Here is a 21700-nt window from a genome sequence, read left to right on the forward strand (position 1 = left end):
CCATCCATCCATCCATCCATCCATCCATCCACCATCATCCATCCATCCATTCATCCATTCATCTACCATCCACCATCCATCCATCCTTCCATCCATTCATCTACCATCCACCATCCATCCATCCTTCCATCCATTCATCTACCATCCACCATCCATCCATCCTTCCATCCATTCATCTACCATCCACCATCCATCCATCCTTCCATCCATTCATCTACCATCCACCATCCATCCATCCTTCCATCCATTCATCTACCATCCACCATCCTTCCATCCTTCCATCCTTCCATCCATCCAGGAAGCAGGGGTGGGTGGGAGAGGAGGCCCCTAATCCCCAAACCACACCACACGTAGCCGTTCACCAAAGAGCCCCCAGGTGGAGGTAGTGACGGGTCAGGCCCCTGGTCCCCTCACCGGCTGGGAGTTGGGCCTGAGACTCCGCTTTGCTGCTGCACGAGGAGAACAACCATCCTCCGGCCCCGAAACGCGGAGGAGGCGTCTCAGGAGGCGCCAACACTCGCCAACTGTGAAGGTGCCTCTGGCTGACATTCCCACCTTCCACTCCCCATCCACGCCTCCTGCCATTTTGGAAACCCCCAAACGGGGAAGCCCCTTCCTCCTGCCTCAGCTGCGCCCTTTCCTCTGTAGCGGGGAGCCAGCCTGAACCGTCCAGATGCCCGCATCCCCGGGGAGACCTGGGGGAGGGCATCCCCGCCCCACCCACTCTAGTCATTAGAGTAACGACAGGGACAGGAACCACCAAATCCTAAGAACAGTAACACGGCCTGGGGCAACCCACACTCACCCCCGGCCTCCGCCTCCTCCACCCCTGGGCAGAGAGCGGCCTCAGCCCCCGCCTAGGTGGCGGGGAGCCCGGGAAGACCCAGCGTCAGCAGGAGGACGCCCATGTCAACAGCACCATCACCGCTTATTTCCATTAAATAGACTCCTCATCTCTTCGGTAAGAATCGATACCTGGCAGCGGACCTCCTGTCCCGTCTCCTCTGTTCTGTTTGGCTCCGTGGAGTGGCTCCGTGTCACACGGAGAGGAAATGGGAAATGAAAGCTGCCAGGATGGATTTGTCACGGATCCATTTTCTGGTCGTGGGGACATCACTAATGCACCCCCCTCCCCCCGAGTCCGCGCTCCAGGTTGTCATATCACAAACGGGCTCGGCTCAGGTCGATATGGCTTTGGACGGGAAGGCGCGCTCCCTGCCCTTCGCGGGGCCCTGCTGTCATCCTGTCGTTGTCACCGACAGTAACCGCGGGGATGAGCAGCTCGTGTATGACACGCATTCTCTCCTCTGAGACACGCCTGCTCCCTCTGTGTCCTCCTGCAGCGTGGACGCCACGCGTCCCCACCGATCAGCCAGGCTGCGACCGACGGTCCCTGTGCAGGAGCCGACGCACCAAGGGAGTGACCCCCAGTCCTGCTGTGGTCTCGGCGGGCACCAGGGTGTCCCAGTGTGGGGAGGGCCTGTGAGGGACATGCAGCTGGGCTTTGGGGGTACAGGCTGCCCCCCCCCAGGAGGCCCATGGGTCAGTTAGGGAGGACTTTTCCATGCGGCAGGGGAGAGGGGGGAGACAGAGGGTGGGGGTGGAAGGTGCAGTGGGCTCCACGGTTCTACAGACCCGAGTTCAAGTCCCAGCCCCCCATTTGGACAGGCTCACCCTGGCCCCAGCCTGTTAGCAGCCCGGGCCCTGGCCCCAGCTCGCCACTGCCTCCTAACGGGGGCTCATCAGTGAACGGCCTCAGTGGCCACAGTAGCCGGACTGTGGGTCAGAGGGCACAGCCCCCACCACCCATCTCCCTGCTCCCCAAAGCTGGCTCAGGCGTCTAGGAGGCAGCAATGCCTCGGCCTTCCGTGAACATGACTCTTTATTTTTTAAATATATTTTTATTGTTCCAGAGAGGAAGGGAGAGGGAGAGAGAGAGAGAGAGAGAGAGAGAGAGAGAGAGAGAGAGAAACATCAATGATGAGAGAATCATGGATCGGCTGCCTCCCGCACGCCCCGCACTAGGCATCGAGCCCACAACCTAGGCAAGTGCCCTGACCTGGAATGGAACCGTGACCTCCCGGTTCATAGGCCGACGCTCACCCGCTGAACCCCGCTGGCCAGGGGCCCCCTTTATTTCCCCGGTCCCCGGAGACACAGCGACCAAAACTGCTGCTATGGGAGATGTCCGAGGTCTCACTGCCTGTTTCCTTCTGGATTTTTATGGTTTCGCGGCTCAGATGTAAGTCTGGGTCCACTTGAGTTTATTCTCGTGTGTGGCGGGAGGTGGTCCAGTTGCGTTTTTCTGCATCCAGGCCCTTCCGCGGAGCCTGGAGCCGCCGTCCCCACGGGCGCCTCCGCCGTGCACGCTCCGAGGCTTCCCCTGAGCAGCTTCCCGCTGCCGACCGGACGCCCCACTGCAGGGACGGGGCGGGCACCTGGGTCGCAGCTCCAGGGGGTCCGTCCTTTGTCTGCCCTCTCACGCCCCTCACGCGTTCCCCGCGAGCCCCGCAAGGCAACATCCATTACGCTTTATGCCAGAACCCACTGCTCAGCAGCAGGCAGACCCCCGGGTACCTCTCCATCCCTCACTGTCTATCTGAACAGTCAAGGCGGATGTAATCAGGAGCGTGATGTCATTGACGGAAACAGCAATGACTCCCATCCCAGAGGATCCCCAGCGCAGGTCTGCTGGGCTCTGTCTTGTCGGCGCCTCCCCGTTATCGCGGGTTCAGCGATTGTACAAGGTGGTGGGCAGGAGGCACCAGGAGGAGAGGACTTCCCACGCACCCGCGTGTCTCCCCGTCACACGCACGGCGCCTGGCGCTTGGCAAGTGCTCAGCACATCTTCCTGTTTCCCCGTGGGCGGTGGGGGGGCTTTTCCAGACTTTCCCACGATGCTCTGGGCTGTGCACAGAGGCGGGAGAGAAGTCCCGTTTCCATCCTGCGCTCTCGCTCTCCACGGGCCGTCTCCATGGGAACCGCCGTCCACCTGGACCAACTTGGCCACCAGTTTTCCCCTCGTCTCGCTGGGCGCAGGGGGCGGGGGGTGCTCGCCTGCATGAGCAACAGCACCACCAAGACTGCGCCTGCCGCCCACGGCTCTGGCCCCTCTCACTCCTCCCTCCCGTTGGGATCCGAGAAAACCGTGTGAGGAACAAGAGGAAAACCGATGCTCGCTGCATTTTCCTATGCTTTCTGGAACCGGGAGTGTGAACTTTAGTTACTTATTTATTTATTTTAATGTATATATTTTATTGATTTCAGAGAGGAAGGGATTGGGGGAGAGAGAGAGAAACATCAGTGATGAGAGGGAAGCATGGATCGACTGCCTCCTGCACGCCCCCTCCTGGGGACCGAGCCCACAACCCCGGCAGGTGCCCTTGACCTGAACTGAACCCAGGACCCTTCAGTCTGCAGGCCAATGCTCTTTCCACTGAGCCACACTGGCCAGGGCGACTTTATCATTGAAAAAAATCCCACAGTGGTTCTCAACCTTCCTAATGCCGCGACCCTTTCATATAGTTCCTCATGTTGTGGTGACCCCCAACCATAACATTATTGTCGTTGCTACTGCATAACTGTAATATTGCTACTGTGATGAACCGTCATGTAAATATCTGATATGCAGGAAGTATTTTCAGGGGTCGCGACCCACAGGTTGAGAACCGCTGTGTGACTAAACCATCTCTGCCCGGACAGCCCGGCCGGGTGGCTCACTCTGCAGCCCCTCCGAGGCCTGGGCTTCCAGGAAAGGAACGCGGCAGCGACGCGCCACGCAGGCCCGAGCCCCGAGCAGCCGGCTTGATGGGTACAAATGGCGCGGCCGCGTATGCAAATGCGTAATAATCAGCTGTCCCAGCAGCACATTCCTCATCCCGGCCCTTCTGGACGGATGACATCTCCTGCCTCGTTTCATTGGGAAGATCGATGGCCCTGCGCGGAGAGAGACACAAAGGCTCGCCGTGTCCCTGTCACCCGCGCCCGGTCCCCCCCGCACCGGCGTCCGTGACAGATGCAGAGGAGGAGGCGGGGGCGTCGGCGTAATTAGTCCTTCCGCCACGAGACTGGGGCTGATTTATAGAAAAGTGAGCTGCGCCCCATTGTTCTTAACCCAAAGTCAAGCGCAAAATAAGGATTCCCGATGGAGGCACACGGACAACCAGCCCGGTGTCTCGCGGACAGAGGGGGGCATGTCCGTAGAATGTGACCCACATCCGGAGAAGAGGCGTCGGAAAACCCTCCCTCACTTTTCTCTGACCCGGATGGCATCGGAGCCCCGAGGGCGGCGTGCTGCCCGGAAGTCCCTCTGCCCCTCCAGGCCCCCCTTCTTTCCTCCCTTCCACAAGGGGTGCACCCCGAGTCCCCTGCTGCCTCCCTTCCTCCCTCCCTCCCTCCTCCCCCCACATTAAAGACAGGCCTCTACAGAACCTCCTCAGCTTCCGGCCCAATTAGGGCGTGAGGGTGCTGACCGCGCATCTAAAACTGGGCTCCTCGGGCCAGCACCCCCTGTGCCCCCGTCCGCACAGCGTCGCCAGGGCCCGTGGTCCCTCCCTCCGGCCGAGATGAGGGCGCTTTCGGATGCAGCCCGTCCCCCTGAAAGCGGAGCGAACAGAATGAACCTTTCCTGCCTGACGGAGCAGGTGCTGGAGGGCGCGGCTGAGGGGGCAGCACCACTGACAGTCCTGGGTCCCAGGCCCACGTGCACGTGCCCACCCACCGTGGGTCATGCCAGGCGCAGGGAGTGGGGACACGAACGGAGAGGCCCCGAAGCAACTCCTGACGCGGACTCCAGGCCTGTGAGGGGGAGGGTCCCTCTCGGGAGTGGCCGTGGGTCCCACGCTGAGCGATGACCTGGGGAGAAGGGGGAGTTGGCTGCCCACCCAGCCCCTCTCGCCTCCTCTCAGACTCCCCTGCAGGGTGGCGTCCTCACCAGGGGGCGGGGCCTGGCCAGGCCAGGGGACAGTGGTTTGCAGAGAGAGGGCGCTCGGGCTGCCTTCCTCCCGCCCAGGGAGGGCGGGCGAGGCTGGAGCTGCATCCCCAAGATGCCTTCTGGACTAAATTGGTCAGTTCCTGGATGTGGGGGAGCACAGTCCCTCTGTGCAGAGGGAGCCTCAGTCAGCAGGGGCACAGGCAGGCTGGGCCCTATCCTCGGTGTGCGCCCCGAGGCCCCTGTGCCTCAATAGCCTCACTGTCCCTGCCGGCCTCCTCCCTCACCCCTGCCACTCAGTCCAGCCCTTTGCTTCCCTGGGAAAGAAAATGTTCAGGGGCTGAACATAGACCTATGACCCAGGAGGTCAGGGTTCCATTCCCGGTCAGGGCACAGGCCCGGGTTGTGGGCTCGATCCCCAGGAGGGAGCGTGCAGGAGGCAGCCCATCAATGATTCTCTCATCATGGATGTTTCTCCCTCTCCTTCTCCCTTCTTCTCTGAAATCAATACAAATATATTAAAGATAAAAAAGAAAGAAAGGAAAAGCCCCATTTGCCGGGACCTGGGGTCCGTCCGGCCTGAGGAAGAAGGGGAGTCTGTTTTAGGACCATGTTTGGGGTCAGAAGAGAGGCCCCCCAACATGATCTGAAATATTAAATGGAAATAAAACTTCCAAGAAAGAGGCAGCGAGAGGGAGGCGGGACTGTGCTGGGAGAAAGGAGACAGGCCTGGGGCGGGGTGGGGGGCAGGGAGGGTAGGGGGCAGGGGTCTCCAGCGCTGGCAGGGCCTTCAGGCTGGGGGACGCCTGGGGCTGGCCAAGCGGGCAGCTGCCCAGAGCACAGTCAGGTCTCCCTGCTACTGTCACTGGAGCCACCCCGCCCTCCGGCCTCCTTGGCCTCCCTGGCCGCCCTGTCAGGAGGGGAGGCGCCCCTCCCCGCAGCAGCCTGGGTCGCTCAGGGGTCAGGGAACTGAGCTCCGTGGGCAGAGAATAATGGAGGCGCCCCCACTCTGCACAGGAGGCCCCCACTCGGCACACGAGGCCTCCACTCAGCACAGGAGGCCCCCACTCTGCACAGGAGGGGCTGGGCTCCGGTGCCTCTGGCCCAGGCGCCCCGCTGTGGTGGGGACACCCCCGAGCACTGAAACAGGAAGGTGTTTAGGGAAACACAACAGAAGCTCCCGTTGGCCGTAACACCACGAACCGCACATGCTCTGCGTTTTCTCTCTCGGTTCCCGCGTGGCTCTGTGGATGCCCATCCGTCGTCCCCTCCCCCCAGGGCAGGCGCGTGGCAGAGGCCCATCCCGGGTCTCACGGGCAGCTGCCTGCGGGCGGCCGGTGGATTTACGCCTCTAATTACGGACGTTTCCGGGGACACAGCGGTTAAGCAACGGAGCAGGTGCGGTTTCTCGCACATGAGCATGAGGGCCCGTGCTTCTCCTTTAATTACGCTCCAAGGGCAACAGCGAGGCAAGCGTTTCTGGTGGATTCCGACCCCGTGGAGGCTGCGCCTTGGGCGTCCCGCTGGGCCTGGTCCTGCAGCCGCCTCCCTGCACTGTCCTTGGGCCCTGCCTCCCCTACAGCACATCCCCCCGGAGGCACATGAGAGAATGGGGGGGTGGTTCTAAAGTAAACAGCGCCTCTCCCCGCGCACAATGGCACCCCAGTAGCTAACACAGCATCCGAGTGGGGGCGCGGCTTCTATTTTCAGCGTCTTTGTCACCAGCAATCGCTGCCTCTGCAGACGGCGCCCACCCAGAGCACCTCCTGTGGGGCTCGGACAGAAACAAACCCTCCTTTGTCCTCTGTGAACGCTTCTAGGAGCTAATCCACGCAGCGCCACGGGAATAGAGAGGAGCCGGGGGAAGACAGAACAACAATGGCCAGGATTCTGCTTGTGTCCACATAGCGCAGGAGCGGGCGGAGCTCTGCTTCCAGGGGACGGATGGAGGCTGGTGGATTCCGCCACAGACGGGAGGGGAGGGGGCGTAGGGGGGCCAGCCTGAGGGAGGAGGGCGCCCCTGGAGGACTCAACTGTGCTTCCACGTGGAGCCAGTGTGGGCAACAAAACTGCTCCGCCCAGCGGGCCTGTCCTCACCATTCACCCGATTGCTTCCTCTTGGGAACCAACACACCCTGAGCGAACAGGCGCGTCCTCGGCCGCGGGGGTCGGGCCGGCAGCCCCCTCGGTGGCCATGCAGCTCCAGGCACATCTCGGCTCCAGCATCCGGTGCTTCCGATGGCCCCACCCGACGCGATCACTTACACGGGGCAATACCTTTGGACTCTCTTACAGGCAAGCGAGCAACCTCAGGGCAGACCAGGAAGCTCCCGGAAGGCGAAGGGCTCGCGCAATCCTCCACGAGAGAGCCCGCCCCCCGTCTGTCCTGTTGGATCTGGAACGGGGGCCACGTCCACACGGTGGTGTTTTGTCCCCAGCCAAGCAGAGGCCGCTCGGAGCTCCCCCCGAGTCTCATGCTCACAGCATCCCTCACCTCAAAGTGGAGTCGCATCCCCGGCGGGGCTCAGCGGTTGAGGTTCGTCCTATGAACCAGGAGGTCACGGTTCGATTCCCGGTCAGGGCACAGGCCCGGGCTTCGGGCTCCATCCCCAATGGGGGGCATGCAGGAGGCAGCCGATCCATGATTCTCTCTCCTCATTGATGTTTCTGTCTCTCTCTCCCTCCCCCTTCCTCTCTGAAATCAGTAAAAATATATTTTAAAAGAAAAAAAACAAAGCTGAGTTGCATCCCCCTCCCCGGCTCCTATGCTGAGCACCTCAGGGTGACACAGCCCTGCGCCCGGCACCGAGCGTCTGCGTCTGCGTCTGCGTCTGCGTCTGCCTCTGCGTCTGCCAGGAAGGGGCTGCCCCTGAGTCTGAAACTGACACGCTATCCGGATGCCTAACTGAAGTCCCTACACACACACGTGCTACGTGCTGCAAGGTCACACGCATGCACACCTAGCACACCTGGGAGGCCTGTGCACACACACTGCAGACACGCACGCACACACACACACACACACCTGTCGGCGCAATGGCACGCGGGCGAAGGCGTGACTCCCGCGTCCTTGCCTCGCTCCCACCACGCCGGTGCTTGCGACCTTGAGCTTCTTCCTTGTGCAGAATTAACTTGCATGAGGCCATTTCCCATCGATCCTGGAGGCCGTTTGTCACAGGCCCGTGCCCGTGATGGCGAAGATGACCCGCTGGCCCCGTCATGCAGAGAAGATGCGCCGGGAGCTGTTCTCGCCGGAGCCCTGGCAGGATTGATGGCTGCGCCCGGCGTGGCCGGTCACCATCTCCGATGCACAGTCTGTGTTCACGGGACAAAGCAAGGACGCCCGGCCACCCGGGCCCCACGCCTGTGCGGCGTGAGCTCCAGGTCCCGCCTGGGTTTACCAGCGAGAAGTGAGCGGGACGGAGACGCGGGAGCGCTCATTGCCGAGCCGCAGGGCTCGCTTTTCCCTGAAAGCCCAGCTCTCAGCCAAGCGCATCTCCAGCCACGGAGCCCACTCGGGCGCCCGCCAGCGGGGCCGCGACATTCCTCTCCAATCCCTCATTAGCTGCGACCGTGACCAGCTCAGTGCTGAGGACGCCAAGAAAAGAGATGCCTGGTTCTCCGGGAATTTAGCAATTAACGTCTGGTAACCAAAGCCAAGCTCCCTGAGACACAGGGTCCCCCAGCAGGGTGGCGTGCCCGGGACCCGTGGTCGGAGGCCATAGTGAGACGGTGCCCTGGCCGTGGGTGTGGCTGAGCGGGAAGAGCCCCCGGTTCTTTGCCATCTGGATAGATAACCATGTGACAAGGGACGTAGATGACAGGGAGCCACCCTGGCGGATGCCCTGGCTTCACGGAGACTGTGTCCGGCGCTGACCTGGGGAAAGCCGCCTCCGTTGCTGCTAACGGTGGAACTGCCCAGCAAGGCCCGGCTGTCTTTTCACGTTGGACGGGGCATGTGCACTTCCTGGGCACGCGGAGGGCACGTCACTGCAGTCCTGAGACCCCGTGGTGGGTCATTTCATGTGTCAACTCGACCGGGCCTGGGATTGAGCGGTCAGCAGAACGCCAGTCTAGATGTAGCCATGAGCATTTTCGATGTAATTAACATCTAAGTCTGTGGCCTCTGCGTGGAGCAGAGGACCCTGCAGTGTGGGTGGGCCTCGCCCAATCAGTTGAAGGCTTAGGGCCCCCAGGGAAGAGGGAATCTGCCCTCAAGGCTGCACCGCCCAAGGCTCCTGCATCTCCGCTGCCAGCTTCCCTGCAGCTTCCAGACTTGCCAGCCCCACAAGCTCAAGAGCCAGCCCTTACAATCAATCTGCAGAGAGATGGATGGATGATAGGTAGACAGATAGATGATAGCTATAGATACATATAGACAGATAGGTGATAGCTATAGATACATATAGACAGATAGGTGATAGCTATAGATACATATAGACAGATAGGTGATAGCTATAGATACATATAGACAGATAGGTGATAGCTATAGATACATATAGACAGATAGGTGATAGCTATAGATACATATAGACAGATAGGTGATAGCTATAGATACATATAGACAGATAGGTGATAGCTATAGATACATATAGACAGATAGGTGATAGCTATAGATACATATAGACAGATAGGTGATAGCTATAGATACATATAGACAGATAGGTGATAGCTATAGATACATATAGACAGATAGGTGATAGCTATAGATACATATAGACAGATAGGTGATAGCTATAGATACATATAGACAGATAGGTGATAGCTATAGATACATATAGACAGATAGGTGATAGCTATAGATACATATAGACAGATAGGTGATAGCTATAGATACATATAGACAGATAGGTGATAGCTATAGATACATATAGACAGATAGGTGATAGCTATAGATACATATAGACAGATAGGTGATAGCTATAGATACATATAGACAGATAGGTGATAGCTATAGATACATATAGACAGATAGGTGATAGCTATAGATACATATAGACAGATAGGTGATAGCTATAGATACATATAGACAGATAGGTGATAGCTATAGATACATATAGACAGATAGGTGATAGCTATAGATACATATAGACAGATAGGTGATAGCTATAGATACATATAGACAGATAGATGATAGCTATAGATACATATAGACAGATAGATGATAGCTATAGATACATATAGACAGATAGATGATAGCTATAGATACATATAGACAGATAGATGATAGCTATAGATACATATAGACAGATAGATGATAGCTATAGATACATATAGACAGATAGATGATAGCTATAGATACATATAGACAGATAGATGATAGCTATAGATACATATAGACAGATAGGTGATAGCTATAGATAGATAGATGATAGAGATAGATAGATAGATAGATAGATAGATAGATAGATAGATAGATACAGATAGGTGATAGCTAAATGATAGATACATATAGATATATATATAGATATAGACAGATAGATGATAAATATGGATAGTTATAGACAGACAGATGATAGATGTAGATAGATGATAGATATGGATAGCTATAGAAAGATGATAGATTAATAGATAGATATAGATGGATAGGTGATAGATAGATGATAGATACATGTAGATAGATATAGATAGATATAGACAGATAGATAGATGATAGATATGGATAGTTACAGATGGATAGCTGATAGATAGGTATACTGTGGACAGATAGATGATAGATAGAGATGGACGTAGATAGACTTAGAGACACGGGTGCAGATAGAGACACCCCCCGGCTCTGTTTCTCTGGAGGACCATGACGAGGGCAGGTCAGAGCCATCTCGCTGACACTCCCTGGGGTGTGTCTCTCCGGGGGCCCCCGCCAGCCCCAGACACCCGCCCCCACCCTGGTGCGGCTCTGGCTGCAGAATCGCCTCTGCCTTCTCTTCCGATGCCGACCCCAAGCAGGAGGCACCACCCCCTGGAACCCCATCTCTAGACTCTGAAATCCTTCCACAGCCCCGTTCACCCGTGTTCCTCCCTCCACTGCTCAGGGACCCAAGGGTGTCAGCAGCCGAGGCAGAACCCGCACCCACGGGTGTGGCACCCATGGCTGCCCATCTCTCTCCGCCCTCTGCGCCCTCCCTCATCCTTCCTTCTCCCGACGCAGGGGTTTAGGGACCAGGTTTCCCTCCGCGCAGAGCGACCCTCCAGCTCCTGATCTTTGTCACGCATCCGTCCCAGCTGCAGAGCTCGCTGACAGAAACCCAAGCCCGGGGGGGAAGAGCTGTGACTTCTTGCTGTGGCTCTGGCTGTTTAAGAATTAACTTGATCCGAGATTCTCAGGAGCAGTTATCACTCAGCCCCAAAGGTCGTCCACCACACACATGAGCAACACGCGTGTCCCTGCGAGGGCCCTGTGCGTCACGGAGCTCATAACACGGCCGTAAATCTGCGTCCGCCCGGCCATATGCTGCCTGTCCACTTGCGGGTGCTTGGCTAGCGCCTGGTCAGATGGAGCCTCCATGCACACAGCCCATCTGGACGTGGCCATGGCCCAAGCCCAGGACGGGGAGGCTCTGATGGCCGTGGAACCAGGGGGAGCGCAGTCAGTGGAACATCTGATCCGGAAAAATGCTGCTGAAACGTGTCCAGTCACAATTTACAGCTCATCCCAGCCTCTGATTTCTCTGCAGAGAGGAGAGCACCAGGCATGTGGGATCCCAGGGCAGACCGATCCGTGCGGTTGGGGCATTCGGGCCTGGCAGCTCTCACAGGGGCTGTGACTCCCAGCAGGAGCTGCCCTGAGAGTGTGAGGCAGCAGACGGAGGGGAACCAGGACAGGGTGCACCCAGAAGTCCAACATGCCCTTCCCTGTCTCTGCTTAGCCAGGGGGGGCCTGGGAAGCATGAACTGGGCTGCCTTCCTTTTTATATAGGTACTAGAGGCCTGGTGCATGAAATTCGTGCACATTGAAAGGAAATTAATTAGAAGGTGGCCAGCAGGGCGGGAGTGGGCTAGACAGCCAGACACACACTGGAGCCAACCTCCTGCGGCCACTCCCGGCATCTGCAGAGTGAGCGGGGCCCTCTGGTAGGTGGGGTCCCTTGGCCTGGCCTGTGGGGATCGGGCTTAAACCGGCACTCCGACATCCCCCAAGGGGTCCCGGAGTGTAAGAGGGCCCTCTGCAAAGTTGCTATTGTACAGGGTGTGAAATGCAAACACAAGTGTGCAGTAAACCAGATTCGGGGCCGACAGTGCCCCAGCGACAACATAACCCAGGCTGAAGGGGGAATCATGCGGCTACAAAAGGAATTGGGCTCCCTCCTCTCTGGTTTCGAGGTTTGTCACCGAGAACCACTGCTGCCAAGTCACTGCAGCTCGGCAGCTCCTGCATTGAGCATCTGCCCCCTGGTGGTCAGTGATCAGTCGTTCTGGTCGTTCCGCTGTAATGGTCGCTTAGGCTTTTATTATATAGAAGATTTTTATTGATTTCAGAGAGGAGAGGAAGGGAGAGAGAGATAGAAACATCAATGATGAGAGAGAATCATTGAACAGCTGCCTCCCGCACGCCCCACACTGGGAATCGAGCCCAAAACCCGGTCATGTGCCCCGACCGGGAATCAAACCCTGTCCTCATGGTTCATAGGTCGATGCTCAACCACTGAGAAACGTCAGCTGGGCTGGCCCGCCTTCTTATGTCAACAGGACTCACCCTTGGAGAACCATCAGCTTCGCAAAGACGATCTGCAGGCATCTGCACCGACCCACACCTCTAACCCCAATTCTAAGCCACAACCCCAACACTGAGCCTAAACCTAACCCCCAACCCTAACCCTACCCCTACCCCAACCACATCCCTAACACGTGCCCTAACACTAACATTAACCATAATACCAACCCAAACCCTAACCCTATCCCTAAACCCAGCCCAAATCCCAAACTTAACCCATGCCCTAACCCTAAACCTACCCCCAACCCCAACCCCAACCCTAACCCTAACCCTAAACCCAACCTAAATCCCAAACCTAACCCATGCCCTAACACTAAACCTAACCCCAATCTAACTCTAACCTCAACCCTAAACCTAACCCTATCCCTAAACCAACCCCAATGCTAACCCTAACCTCAAGTCTAACACCAACCCTAACCCGAACCCCAACCCTAACACCAACCCTAACCCTAATTCCAACTCTAACCCCAAATCTAACACTAACCTTAACCCTAACCCCAACTGCAACCCTAACTCTAACCCTACCCCCAACCTAACCCTAACCTGGGCCCTAACCCTGTCCCTAACCCCAACCCTAACCCTAACCTCAACCCTAACCCTAACCCCAACCCTAACCTCAAGCCTAACACCAACCCTAACCCTAACCCCAACCCTAACCCTAACCTCAACCATAACCCTAACCCTAACCCTAACACCAACCCTAACCCTAACCCTAACCCTAACACCAACCCTAACCCTAACCCTAACCCTTCCCACTGGACAAAACCCTTTGCACTGAGTTCCCGGAGCCTCTGGGTCTCAGAGGCCTGGCTGCCCGGGGAGGGCTGTGGCAGGCAGGTGGGGCAGGTTCTCCCAAGTTGTTAAAAGAGACAGAGATGGGTCAGTGAACTTGGAGGGTCAGTGTGGGCACTGCTCCTGGGTGGGCAGGTGTGCCCAGGGCAGAGTCCTTGCCGAGGTCGGGTTGGGATATCATCCCTCTGTCTCCCCACAGACACCTCCCCACTGGCCCCCTTTTCCCCCGACTCGCCTCGCTGGCCGTGGCCCCTCAGCCTCCTGGGCCTGGCCATCGCTACGCAATCCGGTCCGAGTCAGACACTTGTTAAGCCAAGCGGGCAGCTGCAGGCTCGCTCCCTGCACGCGGACCGGCTGATGCTGAGCCGTGTTGCTATGCATCTCCTGCGCCCAGGTAACGAGCGCGCCTCTCGGAGCATGAGGACGAGTCAGATGTGAAGACTCTGGTGCAGAGCGGGGGACGGGGACCGAACCCCAAGTATCCCGCTAGTGTGACCGGCAGTCCCTCCCCGCGAACCGGCCGCGCCGCCCCGCACACCAGCACGCAGCCCCTCTAACACCGAATTTGTATTCCGTCTCTGCTGTGCGCTCTGTCTTTTAGGCCTTAATTTCATGAGTGAGTGCTTTGCAAAGGAGGGGTGATCACCGGTTGAGCGAGAGGCCATGCAGTTCCTAATTGCCTTTCCAGAGAGTTCTTCCTGGGGCGCACGCACAAGGACTCCTCCCGGCCCCTCGCTACCCTCCCACGGGGTGGCGGGCTTCTCTTCACCTTCACCGTCACCCAGTTAGCGCTCTGCCCACCAATGCACCCCGGGACCAGGAGGTCCTGCCTCAGCCCACCTGCACCCCACACCTCACCCGCACCTGCAGCCGCTCGCCCGCCCCTTCCTGCACTCTGGCTCCTCCCGCCCGCCACCTGCCGGCATTGTCTGTTAGCCTCACTGGAGTATCGCTAATATACAATCGATTGCACCCATCTTGACAACCGTGGACACAGGCAAATGCCCATGATACCATCACCACAAGCACAGTACGAAACATATCCGTCCCCTCCAACATGTCCTGTGTGCTTTTAGGTAGGAACACAGCGTGCGACCCGTCATTTTAAAGTGGATTAAAGCGCACGATACTGCATTTCTAACTATGGACGCAGGGGACAGCCGGTCTCCAGGAGGGTCCACTTTGCATAACTGACCCTTTGTACCCACGAGCATCAGCGCCCCAGGTCCCCGCCCCCGGCCCCCGAGCCACCAGCCGGTCCACCCTCTGCTCGTACGAGTGGGACGAAGACTCCGTGTCTGAGTGAGTCACACGGCGCTGGTCTTTCTCGGTCTGGCTTCTCACTCAGCGTGATGCCCTCCGGTCTCTCCCTGCTGCTGCAAATGGCACGGTTTCCTTCTGGTTCAGGCCGAGTGACATTCTGTGACATAAATGCATCTCGTCTCCTTTCTCCATTCCTCTGCGGGAGGCCCGGGGGCTGCCTCCATGCCCAGGCCCTTGCGAGCCAGGCAGCAACGGGCCTGAGTGTGGATCCGTCGCTGAGGCCCTGACTCAGTTGCTTCAGATAAAGACCCAGAGAGGGGATTGCTGGGCCGGCCAGTGGGTCCACGTCTAATTGTCCGAGGAGCCTCTAGACTGTTTCCCACGGGGCCCCACCCGGTCACAGGTCCCCTTTCACTCCCGGCCTCGCCGACACCCACCCCTTGTGTCTGTGAGAACAGGCCGCCTGCCGGTGTGCGGCCATGTGCCCGTGGCTGTGGCTTGGGTGTCCCTGGTGATCAGCATTGTGGGGCACCTCGTCAGGGGCTTGGGGCGCCCGGATGTCTCCTTAGATACATGCTCACTCAAGGCCTCACCCATTTTCCGTCCCTCTGAGCAGGTCCAGCCCCTCCCCCCGCCCATGTCAGGGCCTTAGTGCCCCCACTTTCTGGGAGGTTCTTCCCAGGACGGACTCCCCAGGACTGACGCCCCAGGACGGACTCCCAGGGACTGACTCTCTTTAATCTTTTGGGTCTTGGCTCCAATGTCACCGGAGCACCCCCTTGAGAACCCCCAAGCACTTCCTGTTGCATTGTCTTGCTTTGTTCTTCAAGAAACTCACAACAGCACTGGCATGCTTCTCATGTGCATGTTCGTGTGTGTGCATGCGTGTGCACATGTGCATGTGCGTGTGTGTGTGTGTGTGTTTGTGTGTTGTCAGTGGCTGCCCCTGGGGAGGAAGCTGCCGGCCGTCCCGCTCACGGCTGTCCCACTCACAGCGTGTCCACATGCGCAGAAGGCAAGCGTGTGCGAGGGCTTGCCATGCTGGTGAGCGGACCTTTCTCCAGACGTGGCCATGCCTCTGTGTCCCTCCCCCACCCCCTTTCCCGCCTCACTGCTCACGCTCGCCTCCTAGGTGAACCCTCTGAACCAGGGACGCGCACGTGCCTTCCGGCCGCCCAGGCCCTTGGTGACGTGCACTTGACCCCAGGCCTGGGCAGAGGGAGGCTGGGTTTCGGGTAGCCTCTGGGGAGCCCACCCCAGGATCCAAGTCCACCGAGTCAGACTGGGCCTCCAGTGCCCCAGACGCCCCTTTGCACCTCAGAGTCAGGGAACTGCTGGCGTCAACCTTCATGCCTGGCCCGCCCCCGCCCCGACCACCCCTCCTTCCCAGCCGCTCTGTCCATGCAAACCAGCAGGACCCACAGGGGGCCGGCAGCAGCTCCCAGGCGGGGCCGAGCCCAGGGCCGCGCCTGCCTCTCCTTCTCTATTTTGCAAAGTAGGCCCAGGCCCCGCTTTGGAAACCCGGGCCCCAGGAGGCAGCCGCGTCCCCCTGCTGACAGAACCTCATCCTCCTGACCACGCCTGGCACCTTCCTGCCTCTCCCCTTCCCCTCCCTCCACCTGGGTCTCAGGACGGCCCTCATGGCGAGGGCCACGCAGCGTCACCTGCCTTCTCCTGGGCCCTATCCGGACTTAGGACACGTCCACTCCGTGGTCCACTCCCTCCTCCACCAGACCCACTGTCACCTCCAACTCCCGTTCTAAATGGGGAAGGAAAAAAAAGAAAGAAAAAGAGCCCGGCTGGCGTGGCTCAGTGGTTGAGCATTGACCTATGAACCAGGAGGTCAGGGTTTGATTCCTGGTCAGGGCACATGCCCAGGTTGTGGGCTCGATCCTCAGTGTGGGGCGTGCAGGAGGCAGCCAATCCATGATTGTCTCTCATCATTGATATTTCTCTCTCCCTCTCCCATCCTCTCTGAAATTAATCCTATCTAATAAAGATGGAATATGCAAATTGACCATCACTCCATCACAAAGATGTTGGCGCCCAGTCCCCTCAGCCCAGCCGGGGGTGGCAGGCCCGTGGTGCGGCCAGACCCACCCTCAGCTCCCCAGCTGCCCAGGGCTGGCCAAGGCTTGAGCTGCCGACAGTGGCAGCAGCAGAGGTGTGATGGGGGCATCGCCATCCCCTGATGGCCAGGTCACCTCCCGCCCCTGAGGGCTCCCAGACTGTGAGCAGGCCGGGCTGAGGGATGCCCCCCCCCTCCAGTGCATGAATTTTCATGCACCAGGCCTCTAGTAAAAATGTATTTAAGAAAAAGGAAGGAAGAGAGAGAAGGAGGGAGGGAGATGGGACTGGGTTGCTTGTTTGTCTTCTCTTTCTTTGTTGGACGTTTCCAGAATCGTCAACTTCCTGTGCTCGGTGTGGTGCTAAGAGCATTGGGGACCCCCGTTTTGGGGTGAGCTGTGGGCTAAGGGCATCAGGGACCCCCATTTCGGGGTGAGCTGTGGGCTAAGAGCATCGGGGACCCCTGTTTCGGGGTGAGCTGTGGGAAGTGCACCAGCAGGTGTGGCTCCCCAAGCTCTGCTCCCCGTGCTCCGGGCCCGGACTGGCCTCTGGTCCCCGACCAGCACGGGCTCCTACAGCTGCTCTCTCCTGAGAGAGGCTGAGTGGGGCCTTCCTTCATGCCCAGCGGCTAAGCAAGCTGCCGCTTCTTAAAAAATAATTAATAGGCACCAGCTTCGCGTTTATTGAGAGGAATGTCCGTGGGCGGATGTAAATCTGACGCGTAAGCAAGTAAATGTCGCCCACAACGCAGTTACTGTTTGAGCCAGAACACAAATCAGCCCGCGCCTCTCGGCTGATGGACGTGCGGGAGGAGGGGGCAGCGCCCTTGCTGAGCGAAGCCCGTTCTGTTCCGCCCACCCTCCCTCTTCCTCATTTCCATGACAAGTGGGCCCGCGCGTCCCTCTACAGGTCACCAGGGAGAGCTGTGCGTGTTCTCTCCGCGTCCTGAGCTGACCGTGCCCTTGGGCGTGTCCGAAGATGCACCACTGACCGACTGGCCTGGCTCAGGGGTTGAGCGCTGACCTAGGACCCAGGAGGTCACAGTTTGGTTCCCAGTCAGGGCACAGGCCTGGGTTGTGGGTTCAATCCCCAGTGTGGGCTGTGCAGGAGGCAGTCGATCCATGATTCTCTCTCATCACTGATGTTTCTCTCTCTCTCCCTCTCTCTTCCTCTCTGAAATCAATACAAATTTATTAAAAAGAAAAAAAGAGAACAAAGATACACCGTTTCCCAGACCCGGGGCCGCTGCTGCGGGGAGCGGTACTTGCTGGGCACAGCCTGTGTGCAGACTGCCCGGCTCAGCGACCGCGAGGAAGGAGGCTGCGCACCTGGCCGGCCTCAGGTCTACAGTCCTTCATGCTGTGGGATCCGCGTCGTCACCGTCCCCTTAATGAACAGCGTGTCTGCTGAACTGGGGCAGCGGCCGGGGGACCTTCCGCGTGGCTGGCCCTGACCTGCCTCTCGCACCCTGAACCTCCGGATACCCAGAAACCTCAACCGCACTGGCCTCCTAGCTCGGCCCGAGTACCTTAAGGTTAAACATAATAATATCAACAACAGAAACACGGTCACTCTGCTGCACTATGTTTATAGACATGCCAGGTACATGCAAGCACACTTACGTTTATGGGCATGCCAGGCTCATATAAGTGCACATATGTTTATAGACATGTTGGGCTCACAGGAACACACGTGTTTATGGACATTCCAAGATCATACAGATGCACATACGTGTATACACATGCCAGGCTCATATGAACACGCACGTGTTTGTGGACATGCCAGGCTCATAGAAGTGCACATATGTTTATAGACATGTTGGGCTCGCATGAACACACATGTGTTTATGGACATGCTGGGATCATACAAATGCACATACGTGTATACGCATGCCGTATGAACACACATGTTTTTATGGACATGTCAGGATCATACAAATGCACATACGTGTATACACATGCCAGGCTCATATGAACACGCACGTGTTTGTGGACATGCCAGGCTCATAGAAGTGCACATATGTTTATAGACATGTTGGGCTCGCATGAACACACATGTGTTTATGGACATGCTGGGATCATACAAATGCACATACGTGTATACGCATGCCAGGCTCATATGAACACACGTGTGTTTATGGACATGTTGGGATCATACAAATGCACATACGTGTATACGCATGCCAGGCTCATATGAACACACGTGTGTTTATGGACATGTTGGGATCATACAAATGCACATACGTGTATACGCATGCCACAAGCGGTCCCTGTTCTGGCGCCATTTGCGGCCGAAGCGGCCTCAGCCTGAAGGCAGGCGTCGCCGTGGGAGGCCCTCGCCCACGTTCTGGAAAGACGGGCGCGTTCCATGCATGGCAGCACCTGCTCTAGACGCAGTCACTCGGGAGTGAGGCGGAGGGAGGCGGCCACAGCGCAGCTGTGTCAGCAGAACAGGAAATCCATGTGAGCAGCCGCCCGGGGACGGGCGCTGGGGTCGGACCGGGTCCTCCCACCCCCAGGCAGGCACTGGAAGAGGTGCCATGCCACCCAACACAACTGTGCCCACGTGCAAGGTGCCTACTGTGCACTGAATGAGCGAGACGCTGGCGGGCGCCGACCATGCCCCACACGGGCCTCGTCCCTTTGACCAGCGAGGAGAGCACATGCCACCACGAAGCTACGTGATGCCCGGCACACGGCAAGGCTGGCGTCACCTCCGCCAAATCTCAGCAAACAGGGCAAGACCGAGAAGCAAGTGCGGTGTGAGGGGCCCATCCGCAGAGTCTGGGCCCCAGTGACAGCCCACGTTTCCCGCCCTCTCGGCCACGGCGAGTCACGCACAGAACACGCCTCGCACGGGCTTCGGGCAGCCCTTCACCTGGGCCCCCGGAGGCGGACCCTTTGTTAGGGAGCGGCCGGGGTGCTGGGCTTCCTTCTGGGTCCCGATCCCACGTGCCAGGTCCTTCGGGTTCCAGGCACCCCCACCCCAGGCCTTTCCAGCAGAGCGAGGAGCCTCTCTAATGACGGGGGGGTGGCAAATGAGCTGCCAAGGCTTGGGGGTGGTTCTTACTCTTTTTAAGGCGAATGCAAAGCAGATGTAAGCGGTCCCTGTTCTGGTGCCATTTGCAGCGGAAGCGGCCTCAGCCTGAAGGCAGGCGTTGCTGCGGGAACCCCTCGCCCACGTTCTAGAAAGACGGGCCGAGTTCCATGCATGGTGGCACCTGCTCTAGACGCAGTCACTCGGGAGTGAGGCGAAGGGAGGCGGCCACAGTGCAGCTGTGTCAGCAGAACAGGAAATCCATGTGAGCAGCCGCCCGGGGACGGGCGCTGGGGTCGGACCGGGTCCTCCCACCCCCAGGCAGGCACTGGAAGAGGTGCCATGCCACCCAACACGACTGTGCCCACGCGCAAGGTGCCTACTGTGCACTGAATGAGCGAGACGCTGGCGGGCGCCGACCATGCCCCACACGGGCCTCGTCCCTTTGACCAGCGTGGAGAGCACATGGCCACCACGAAGCTACGTGATGCCCGGCACACGGCAAGGCTGGCGTCACCTCTGCCAAATCTCAGCAAACAGGGCAAGACCGAGAAGCAAGTGCGGTGTGAGGGGCCCATCCGCAGAGTCTGGGCTCAGGGCCAAGGCCAGGCTGTGGGCAAGGTGCTGTCTACGCGCTCTGACTTCACCTGCCGTCTGTCTCTTCTCTCCGCCTGGGGGGGTCCCGGGCCAGGGGAGCACCCAGCAGGGGACCCATAGAGAGGCTCCCGCTCTGACCTGCGGGTGCGGGGAGAGGCGGGGAGAGGTCGGGGATCTCAGGCACAGCTTCTCTCCTTCCCTGTGGACCGGGAAGCTGGCTGGGGGCCACGCTGACCATCGCTGGCCACACTCCTGTGTCCACGGGGCCAAATTTAATCTTGAAATTACATTTGAAAAGGTGTGAAACTACACACTGCAAGGTGTCGTCAGGGAGCCCGTTGTCTGCAGTCACCTGCCAGCAGGGCGATCTGGCTAAGACTCCGTGTCCTTGTCCTGTGGCCCCAGCGACAGCCCACGTTTCCCGCCCTCTCGGCCATGGCGGGTCACGCACAGAACACGCCTCGCACGGGCCCCGGGCAGCCCTTTACCTGGGCCCCCGGAGGCGGACCCTTTGTTAGGGGGCGGGGGGGGTGGGCGGCCGGGGTGCTGGGCTTCCTTCTGGGTCCTGGAGACGCCCTCCGACCTTCACGTCCCAGGCGCCCGGGTGCCCTGCCCGGCGTGTCAGGATGGCAGGTGCGCCCACAGCCGCCACCTCCTCCTGTGGCGTGTGCTGCAGACGCGCTGTCAGGCTTCGGGACCTTGCATGTCGCGGCATCAGCTTTGGCATCAACCCTGAGGAGGACGTGGTTTCCGTCCTCACGCCGCAGCCTGGGAGGCGGTGACTCTCTCGGTGTCAATGAGCATCAGACCATCAGCCTGGGAGAGGCGCTGCTGGAGCCCCAGCTCCCCCCGAGTCTCCCGCCGGAGCCCGACCCTTGCACCGCGGCTGGTGCCGGGCAATGACAGCCATGTGTCCGCTTGGCCGGGACTCACACAGTCTCCCCATCGAAAGAAACGCGTGGACACAGGCATATGCGCCAGTGCACGTGCGACCGCCCCCGGGGCTGCCTTTCCCAGGAGTCCCAGCCGCCGCTGAGATGGGGTTCATCCCCGAACAGAAACACACCCCACCATCCAGCTCCGCTGGCGGCACGCGGAGCCTGTGTATTTAAAAGTCACATTTTCCCGCCACCGGTGCGAGGAAGCGGCGTACATCTCCTCAGGGGAATCTGGGGGAGACTCTCTGAGCAGCCCGGCCGCAGGGAGAGGGCGGGCACCCCGAGAGTCACTGCTCTGGGCTGTGAGCGAGGGAGGTGCGGACCGGGAGCGAGTCCTGGTGGAGGCGATGCCTGGGGAGGACGCGC

The sequence above is a fragment of the Myotis brandtii genome, unplaced genomic scaffold, assembly GCF_000412655.1.
Source record: "Myotis brandtii unplaced genomic scaffold, ASM41265v1 scaffold434, whole genome shotgun sequence".
Lineage (NCBI taxonomy): Eukaryota > Metazoa > Chordata > Mammalia > Chiroptera > Vespertilionidae > Myotis > Myotis brandtii.